This window comes from Dermochelys coriacea, chromosome 2 (assembly GCF_009764565.3).
Source record: "Dermochelys coriacea isolate rDerCor1 chromosome 2, rDerCor1.pri.v4, whole genome shotgun sequence".
NCBI classification, from domain to species: Eukaryota; Metazoa; Chordata; order Testudines; family Dermochelyidae; genus Dermochelys; species Dermochelys coriacea.
The window spans coordinates 257,889,660-257,899,896 of NC_050069.1; the positions used below are offsets into that span (position 1 = coordinate 257,889,660).

At 42.9% G+C, this 10,237-nt stretch overlaps 1 long non-coding RNA gene across 2 annotated transcripts; it reads right to left on the reverse strand.

The window, feature by feature from the left end:
* Positions 1 to 1,564: 1,564 nt before the first annotated feature.
* On the reverse strand, positions 1,565 to 6,566 carry LOC119851931. 2 transcript variants are annotated; one of them, XR_005291460.2, is made up of 3 exons: positions 6,350 to 6,566; positions 4,484 to 4,563; positions 1,565 to 3,080 (listed from the first exon to the last, which is right to left on the reverse strand). It is a non-coding gene; the product is annotated as an uncharacterized LOC119851931 (long non-coding RNA). The 2 variants fall into 2 exon arrangements; XR_005291461.2 differs by having other exon boundaries at positions 4,484 to 4,641.
* Between the last annotated feature and the right edge of the window lie 3,671 nt (positions 6,567 to 10,237).

Below are 10,237 nucleotides of genomic sequence, written 5' to 3' on the forward strand. Positions count from 1 at the left end.
GCTGAGCAGATCTCAGTGCAGGAGGGAATCCAGCTCCTGGGTAATAGCCAGCTTGTGTGATGGAGATTTATTCAGCTAAACCAGCCATACATTTCATGGCTGAATGGATTCCCGCTCTCTCTAGAAAAAAAAAAAATTGCTCAGTAACTTTTAAAAAGAGGAAAAACTGGTCCCTGCAGCACAGCATAAATGAAGCAAACATACCACTTAGTGCAGGTCCTACACAAAAACAGCATCATGCTTTCGACGTACATTCTCGTGGTTTGTTTTTGTTTGTACGAATTGGACTAAGGATGTTGTCTTTAAACCATAGTCTCTGGAAGTATCATTTAAAAACTAATTTTGGAACGAAGGCCACATTGCCCTTTAAAATACACAACTTGTAAAGTATGTTTCATTTCAGGCTACCAGACTTAGCTTAGAGTAGTTGTTTTAAATTCCAAGATGAGACTACGGTTGCTACTTTTGACCTACATATACTTTAACTTTGTTTATAATCTCCATGCAGTTGAAAACCATGAATAAACAGAGCTTTGCAAACCCTGCGGTGTTTGACTCAGCATGACATTCCTGCAATGAACCTTGAAGTTTGGGTCACAGGGCCTGCAGAAGCTGATTTGTTTCCACTGTGGCTGAAAGGTTGGAGTTCAATGAATTCCAGCTTCCAAGGGGGAAGATCCCGCTCTCCAGGATTCCCTCTCCTACACCAAACAACCCCCAACCTTCCCTGCCCTCCCAAGAACAAGTGTAAGATAAGGGGCAAGCCCCAGAGCTTTCTGGGAGTTTTAATAGTTGGTAGTTTTGGCAGTGAGTGTTATTTGTGTTGATGCCTTGTGCATACTGAGCAGCATGTTTTGGAAAAGAGTTGAGGGGATATTTTCAGCATGATGTGCTGTAAAGCACAAACTCCTTTTAACAGTGCCCAGCTCTGGGCACATGTATGCACCGCAAACATATCCTGATACTGGGTTTTTTTACAATATATACATTTGCTTGCTAATTATATTGCAACAAATAAATCATGCTTCACAAGATTGGAGCTCTGAGCTATTCTGGAACTTTAAAAGTCACAGGCTTTAAATATTTTTCTGACTTGTCTCATCTAATTGATCTGAAGATGTGGAACAGATTGGTCTCTGGGTTAGTTCCCTTAAGGAAATGTGAAAGGGGATGGGGTAAGTCAACAAACTGTCTCCACATGTGCCCCCCAAATGGGAGAAATCTTGAAAAATTTTCAAAACTACAGTTTAAATGGTTTTACTGCCAGAGTCCAACCCCCATTATGGTGGGATCACCTCTTGTTAGGGCTTTGAAGGAAATTCTAATTCTGCTGCTAATTATTTAAGTCCTGTTATGTTTTGCTTAACGGTGTTTAAATCCAGTGTGCACGAAACCAATTCATAACCAGGCTAGCTGGTGTGTTGGGGCCAAAGTCTTACATATACCTTTAAAAATCTGTTCTGTAACTTACCCCAGCAGCTCTCAAACCTGTGAAAATTGGGCTGCAGGCAGGAGATGAGACATGAAACCAGCACAGACTATTGCCTTTACAATTGGCGCTAAGTCCAAATGAGTGCAGAACGGACAGACACACAGGGACCTTCACATGTTTAGTAAGACAGCTATGATTGCAGTTATAGTGATTAAAATCACGACAATAGTGTATGAAGTGCCGCTAAGTTTCAGATGTCCCACACAAGGTCTTCAGAGTTTGAGAACAACTTATCATTTGCCACCATCCATCTAGCAAGATTTGGCAGTACACTTTTAACTACAAAAGGTGCATGGACATGAACTGGATAAATAGGTCCAAAAATAAATATGCACTTACATGAGCAAACAGCTGCTTATGTACGCATTGAATCATAGAGTCTAACTTCAGAAAGGACCACCAGATCATCTAGTCTGACTACCAGCACCTCACACTAAACCCCATTGCATGCACAATACCTATCTGATGCACGTTCGGTTACCTATTTGCATATGCACAACGGGATTTCTTACAGACAAGTTAAGTGCCTATTTAAAAAAAAATGAGTAGAATCTACACTTTATTTGGTGACTTCATCTTCTGCCAGCAGACATCAGAGATACCTGGTGTTCCATAATGGCCAGCTGGGAACTCAGCAAGATACACTACAATCCATTTACATGTTAAATATCCCAAACTACAGTTAACCTGTCTTAAGCAAAGGATGGCCCCCATCCCCAAAAAGTCAGTCCTTTAACAGAGATGGAGTAAAACTGTACTTTGTATATTTAGGGGATAATTTGAGGTAATCTTTTAAAGCAGGTGGTGTCTAATAAATGTGGTCTCTTGTACAGGTTTCACTTCAATAAAAGTTTGAACAATAAAGCTATTTTCAATTCATTGCCTATGTGCCAGCTACTAGTCTGAGACCCAGTGCGCTCTGGCTACTAAATCTTCTATAAATGTTAAACAAGCTAGAACCCTAGCTGTTTTATCAGCTGTTAATTGCTAAAAAGGCAAATCTCACCCCAAGGTATTTACTCTAGCATAAAGCTGTTAAATATTTGATTTTATAATGCTGATTAAACAGTCAGTTGTGGAAGGCAAAATGTAATTCAGTATTTGTCAGATTTTCCTTTAATTTACAAGGATTTTTGATGAAGTGGTGAATTTAAACCTTGAAGTTTCATGGTCAGCAGACTTATCTTGTACTCATGTTGAAAAATAATTATTTGTCTGGAAGCCAGTTATGCCAATGCCTTGGAGTGCAGACTGAGTTTGTTGCCGTCTCGGGACCTAATCAGCGTGATTTAGCCATGATGTTTAATGATGTTGCTACAGTAACCTGACATGGTTACTCCATGGTCTTGATGCTGCTAAATTATTTCAGGTGTTGGAAATCTATGCTGAGTTTACCAAATGCTTTTCAACAGGAATATTCAGAATCCATGGGGCAAATTTAGCTATTTTATATCAATGTAAATCAGATGTAATTTTCCTGAAGTGAGTTCAACTTCAATGTGCATTATGCTTTCAATCCCAAAAGCAGAGATACATTGCTCCAGTGGAATTCCTCTTGATTTGCACTGTTGTAACAGCAGAATTTGGCCTTAAGAGACACAAAGAAAATTGTAAACTGTTTGCAATCAGTTATAGTAAAACCTAGCACCGCCATAATCCTTTACAATAATAGAGCTCGGTCTCACAGAGGCAAAATCTGTTCTGAGCAGCTGTATATCAACTCATCCTGGAAAGAAACAAAGTAAATATTTTGCAAGGCAGCATGTGTGAGGTAGATTTCAAAAAATGGTTTTCAGATTAGCCAAATACATGTTTCCCTCTATGAACAGGTTCTCCTAATTGAGGAACATCTGCTCTGTAGTTGGAGATCTTTGTTGATTTCAAATTGCATGCTTGCTAATCCTCCTTCCTTGTAAATGTACTGGCAGAGAACACAAGTCCATTAAGATTTGCATTTAATATTTACAAATCCCTATTTATCTCTAAATGCCCTTCCATCTCTTTGAGTCCCTCTATCACTTTCTATCTGTCTGCCTCTCTGTATATTTCAAGTTGGCATATGATTATGTTTGCAAGAACCTGATGGTGATTTGGGTTTTCTCAAAGCCTCTAAGACACCTTTATTACTTTCAAGTGTTCCACAATACTGTAGGTTCCTTCACTTAAGCCTTTGCTTTTTCCAAGGGAAATTCAATGAACTATAACATTTCCAACCAAATGGACACCTGTATTGTGTAAACTGTATACAGCAATTTGTACCCTTCTCCTGGAACTGTTAGGGGACTGACAACAATAAAAATAGATAGGAGCCTAGACCTCATGTTTTATCAACACCCCAATGGAGCTTGAACCTCAGGTGACTTGGGGTTCTAGTCTAAATCTCAGCCAGTGATCTGAGTTTGTTCCATATTTGGCAAAACAAGTTCTCCTCACTAGACAGGACATTTGGATTAGCGATATGCTCATAATCATAGGCCCTGATCCTGTCACTGAATCCATGTGGACTCTCAATGGGAGCAGGAGTTTGCTTGACAGACCCCATTGTAGGATTAGGCCCATAGAAAGATGAGCTAGATGAGAGCCCAGGGGTCAACCAGTCTGAGTGTATTCATTTTGTAGAACTACTTTCCTCCAGCACATGTGAATTCAGACGGGTACAGTAAGTGGTTGAATAGAGAAATTCAATTACAGAATTCACATGAATACTCAGCATTTTTGTACATTAGCCTCTTACAATGTCAAGAACAATATTTAGCACCCAGGGGAGCTATTTTTAGCAAATACATCCATTTTTAGTGCAAACATGAAGTCTGTGGGCATATATTTTTGTAGTCCCAGTTGAAGAGGCTTTGGAAAACATGACCTGACTGCTCCTGAAAATCCATGGATAGAGCAACCCTGGTGATGTGGCTTCCAAACTGCACCCTGGCCAGAGAGCTGTGGGAACAGACAGCAGACACTTTGTAGATCTCAAGTCCAGGGAACACCTACCTTCAATACACACAGCTTCCTGGTAACCACCCAATGTCAGGCAGTACTTCAGGCTGTGGTCCATGCTGCTGTGGCTCCTCCTACAATGTAAATGCACTTTGTGATGAAGTCACTGAACAAGGCAAGGGAGTCAGTGCTGCTTCATTCACTTCAGGCTCCTAGAAACATGCATCATAATCAGATTAGTCAAGAGTAGAGCTGGGTGGGAATTTTTTGAAGAAATATTTTTCACTGGAACATGTCAATTCATCAGAACTGATCCTATTCACAGAGCAAGAGTCTGTTTAAAAAAAAAAAAAGCTTTTGTTGGGAAGGTTCTTCCAGACCCACAAAGGAACTTTTGATGAGAGAAGCTCACTCCAGAGTAAACATTAGTTGGGTGGTTCAAGCCCTCACCTTAGAGCTGGGAGAAGGTCTTTGCTCTGAAGCAGGTGGAACAGGGATTTGGACTAGGTACTCCCATGTTGCAGCAGATTGCCCTAACCAGTGGGTTAGTGGCTAACCTGGAATATGCTTCTGACCAATTTTTAAACGTCTCTGTTTTGTGACTATGTGGAATGAGAATAATTTTCAAAATCCAAGTTTTTTTGCAGGACTGGAAAACTATTTCCCGCCAAGCTCTAGTAAAGAGCACCTGTTTCCCAATTTTCCCCACCTCTTGGCTTTCCTGTTTGTATAGAGCTGATCTCAGGAGGATGCTACCAAACAGTTGCTCTTCTCCTCTCTATTGTCCCCCTGCAATGCCATATGCTCTGCTCTGAGCTACACACACAGACTCTAGTTTTAGTTAAATGTTCTTTGAAAAAGATGCTCTTGTAAGAGACTCCCTCGTACAGACTTTTGTCTCCTCTTAGAATTCATACTGTAGTTTGCAGTTTGGGCGAGTTTGCGATATCAGAGACACAAGATTGTGACCTTTAAGTGTGAACAAGTCAGAAGAGGAGATAAGTTATGAGAAAGTTCCTGCATGGAATAATTGACAAGGTGTTTTGAGGGACAAAATATCTGCAAATATATGGGCTGAAATTCCACAGTCTATCTCCAAATGTTTCTAAAATTGGATTGAGCTCTAAAGTGACCTTAAATCTGAAAGAAGGGTGATTCTGATATTAAGGAATAAAATTGCATAAAATGTTAGCAATGAAACATACAAAAGCCAATAGTGGCTTTCATTAACAAAGCACTAAGCCAGCAATATACATGTACATAATTTTCAGTTGAGAGGCTCTATACAAATGTAAATGTATACAGGACCTATCACAATATTAGAAGCAACATTTTGATGTTGTAGTAATGGAAGCCTGTATTATGAAAGAAGAGTGAAAATATGGTCTAGAAAGAAGACAGCAGATACTGTAGGTGGAAGTGTAACCCTGGGTATGAGAACCTATAATTAAATGTCTGAGCCTACTCACGGGCACAGAAGGCCTAAGCTATACTTCACTGTCACAGATCTTGTCAAGTGTCCCCTCTTGGCTGTTCATGAAACTATCGAGAGGGGACCCACTGAGGTGGGTCCTTTGTACTTTAAGCCTCCAGAGTAGGAATCAAATCCAGGTACTGTCCCTGGTTTGGGGTCCCAAGGAACACTTTCTGTCTAAAACCCCCTCCTGAGAGTTGAGAGCTTCTGGTCAAACCCTCCCCCCCAGGTACCATTGCTGAACCTTCATGTTCTCCCATAGCTTGAACACACCCTCTCTCAGAATGCCAGCCAGGTGAGCATTCTGGGTCTACAAGTTAACCCTTCAGGGGCATGGGACAGATGTAACACACAAACACACTTTGCACAACATTCTAAACCACCATTGCTCTTTATGTAAGTACATGACAAATATACAGATCTATTAAAAAATACACCCTACTCACATTTCCCTGCCACAGTTGCCTCATCATTTTGGAGCCTTCTTTGGGCTAGTATTTGGGTCCTCTGGGGATGTTCAGGATCTTCCGCTGCAGCTCGTGGCTTGACTTCAGAACTAGAGAGCCACTCTTCCCCTCAGCTTGCTTTCTCTGACGTTGGTTGGTCCACAGCTAAACCGGTCCCACAGCTAAACCAGCCCCACCTGCTATAAAAGCAGGTCGATCTCTTCCCTCCAGGCCTGTGTGGCTGTGTGAGTCCCTACAGTTTTTATGTGCTACACCAGCAACACCTGGTTCCTTTGCCCTGCTACTAGTAAATTTCCATTCTCCAAACCCCGCCCTCTATACATAAGCTGGAGGAAGTGGCTTTTCCCGGTTCCAGCCAACCTCCTTAGCAGACCTATTGTCCTGTCAGCATACAGTCATTAAGGTTAACTGCTCTTGGTTTCATTGAATCCTATAGGAGTTCTAAAACAGACTGTCCAGCTGGGGTGGATATGAGTAAGGAGCGCGTCATTACCTAAAATGCTGGTGTGTGAATCCCCAGACCTCACGCTAGCGGTAGCCCCACACCAGAACACTAGGTCATGCCAAATCCCATTAACGATAAGGATAATTTGGATCAGAACATCACACCCACACTTGTCTATTATGGGCCAAATCAAAACACCAAACCCAAACCAACACAGAGTATGGGAAAAGTTTGGATTTGGATCCAAATCTGGCTTGAATTTCTTGTCTAGACTCCGTCTACACTTGTGGCTCTTTATTCTGGCCTCTGTTGGAGTGTAGACTTGGGATAAAGCCAGTCATGTTGCTCCAGATTGACATGGGAGTGGCCAAGCACAGAGGCTGAGTAATCTTTTCACTGATGTTCTCAAGACTCCATAGTTACTTGAGATTTGTTTTTGTTCAGTTATAGGTAGCTGAACACTCATTATAATTAAGGGCTCTGTCATAGTCTCATTGAAGTCAATGAAAATTTTGCCACTGATTTCAGGAGCAGACTAAGGCAGTATGTTAGGAAGTTCCCAGTCTACAGCCATCAACAACTAAAGATAACACTTGATTTTAACATGAGATCAAAATAATGGATCAAGGTAGGAGGATGGGCTTGTGGGTAAGACGTTGATGGAGACTCAGCAGCTGAATGGTCAGTTCCTAGCTCTGACACAGCCTTTCTGTGTGACCTTAAACAAAATCACTTAGGCTCAGTGCCTCAGTTTCCCCTCTAAAATGGCAGGTATATATTCCCTACCTGACGGGGAGATTTATTAATGTTTGAGAGGTTTAGATAATCTGATGGGGACCATGGAAAGATCTAGGTAGCACATGTCAGCTAGACACAAGTGGGACTAGACTTATTTTTATGCCGCAGCCCTATGGTGGAGGACTCATGGTGCTGCCCTGTCACAGGAATTGCATAGAGAGGTTCTGCTTTGGGTAAGCAAATCTCTCCCCATGCTGTGCCTTATGCTCCCTATTTGCTCACTCAGTAGAGCTACTGCCTGTAGGTACTGATTGTGAGTCGGCAGTGTTAGTACAGGAGAGACACACAGCAAATCCAGTCGCCACCTGAGGCACTTCACTCACGGAGGAAGCCCAATTTCATGTCTGAGCTCCACCTAGCACATATGGCAGCACCCCCAGGTTTAGGCTTCCCAGCCCCACGGTCTGGCCCTGCACGGCAGCATTCGAGTCCTGGCTGCCTGGCTCTGCACAGCAGGGTCTGGGTCCTGGCTGCCAGCAGTCCGGCCCCAGTGTGGTGGGGTGTAGGTCCCAGCTGCCAGGCCATGCTTGGCAGGGTGCAGGGTCTGGCCCTGGGTGGTGGCATGTGGGGTCCAGCCCTGCAGTGTTGGGTGCGTGGTCTGGCCCCGTGGTGCGGCCCACAATGATAAATAGGTTGAGAACCATTGGCTTAGAGTAGGTTTCAGAGTAGCAGCCGTGTTAGTCTGTATTTGCAAAAAGAAAAGGAGTACTTGTGGCACCTTAGAGACTAACAAATTTATTAGAGCATAAGCTTTCGTGAGCTACAGCTCACTTCATCGGATGCATTTGGTGGAAAAAACAAACAAACAAAAAAAAACCCCACCAAATGCACGATGAAGTGAGCTGTAGCTCACGAAAGCTTATGCTCTAATAAATTTGTTAGTCTCTAAGGTGCCACAAGTACTCCTTTTCTTTTGGCTTAGAGTAATTAGCCACCCTGTGCTACAGCATATTCCAGTTTGAAGGAGCATTGGCCTGCTAAACACAGGGTTGTGAGTTCAATCCTTGAGCAGGCCATTCAGGGATCTGGGCCAAAAATTGGGGATTGGTCCTGCTTTGAGCAGAGGGCTGGACTAGATGACCTCCTGATGTCCCTTCCAATCCTGATATTCTATGATTATTCCTTGTACGTTATCTTTAATTGCGCTGAATGATAGGGAGGAAGCAGGTAGAGCTAGTGTCCAGTGTGCTCTGCTGATCCCAGACTGGAGAATGGTCTCTAGGGGAGAGGTCTGTGGTTAAATGTTGATAGGTGTGTGTGTGTGTGTATGTTCCCCCTGTGTGCTGCCCCAGCCCTGCAGAGACAGCTGGCATGGTAGACTTTGAGCGAACCTCCCAATGACCACAAGATCCATCAAGGGACAAAGGCACCCAGCCAGGTTTATTGTCGACAAAGCACAGTACTAGTATCCTAAAGACTCTACGGGACCAATAATACATGCATGCCTGTAACAATGGACCAGTTCAGTGAATGGGGGGACCTTCCATTCTTCCCTAAGGCCAGACAAAGATACTCCCTCTGAGATGCATCTTTATACCCCGATACAACCAACTTAATACTGCCCCTCTGACATAGTTACTGTCTCATGACATGGCTGGCTATTACCCATCACCTTGTACATGTTGGTTCAATCAAAACATTTCTATTCCTTTCTGTCATCCTGAACTTATCTTTTAGGAGGGGTCAGTGTGTTCCTGTTATCCTTCAGGAATGTTTTTGTACCATCCTTAATATCAGGATGTTCTGGTACCACTAAATATCAGGATGTGTTTGCGTGAGTACTCTGTGACTAGCATTTCTTAGGGATGTGTATTTCTGCAATGTCAGACCTGTTCTTGCCAAATTCTGTAAGCAAGTCATGCCTCATACCAGGCCTCTGATACAAGGGCTTATGCCTCAGGATCTCTTCCAACTACAAGGTCTATCCAGTGTAAAAGCAACCCTGAAGTTGCTCTAATATGAGCATGGGGCAGCTTTGTTCTGGCCCAATGTCAGAGTACTGATGACTTACAGCTACCTTTGATTAATCAGTGGTGCCAAGTCCAGCTTTGGACCGAGCCCACTGTTGCTGTTTTTTATGAGAAGTAACATGTCAGCCCAAGAACAGCTGCAGCCGCCAGTCAGTGGAGCATTTCAACAACCATGATGTCAGCAAACCCAACTCAACAGCTTGTTCTAAGCTTTTGGTTTCTCAGCCACTTTGGTATCACTCAGAGGCATGAAAGCTGTTCGGTATCACATCTGCCTGTCATCTGGTCTGAATCAGGGTGTCAGAGCTGATGGCCTGGAAACTTTGGAAAGTTTTTCAGTTTACTGATAAGCAGCAGCAAGCATTCTCAGTATTACACATTCTGGAACCTCAATCTTATCAGCAGCACTTATGATGCATTCTGTATACACACTTCAGGCCAGACAGCTGGAGCACTAAATTGAACTATGTGGATCATGCTGATGGCTGGGGTTTTTTATTTTTACGTGCTGATTGGTTGGGTTTTTTTGGTCCCAGTATAACAGGGGAATCATCCTTGAGGTTGGCAGCTAGAGTGCCAATTAGGGCCATCTATGCAGTGACTGACACAACACCTACTGGCAACATGTCCCTTTGAGGTTTTTGGACTTTCCAT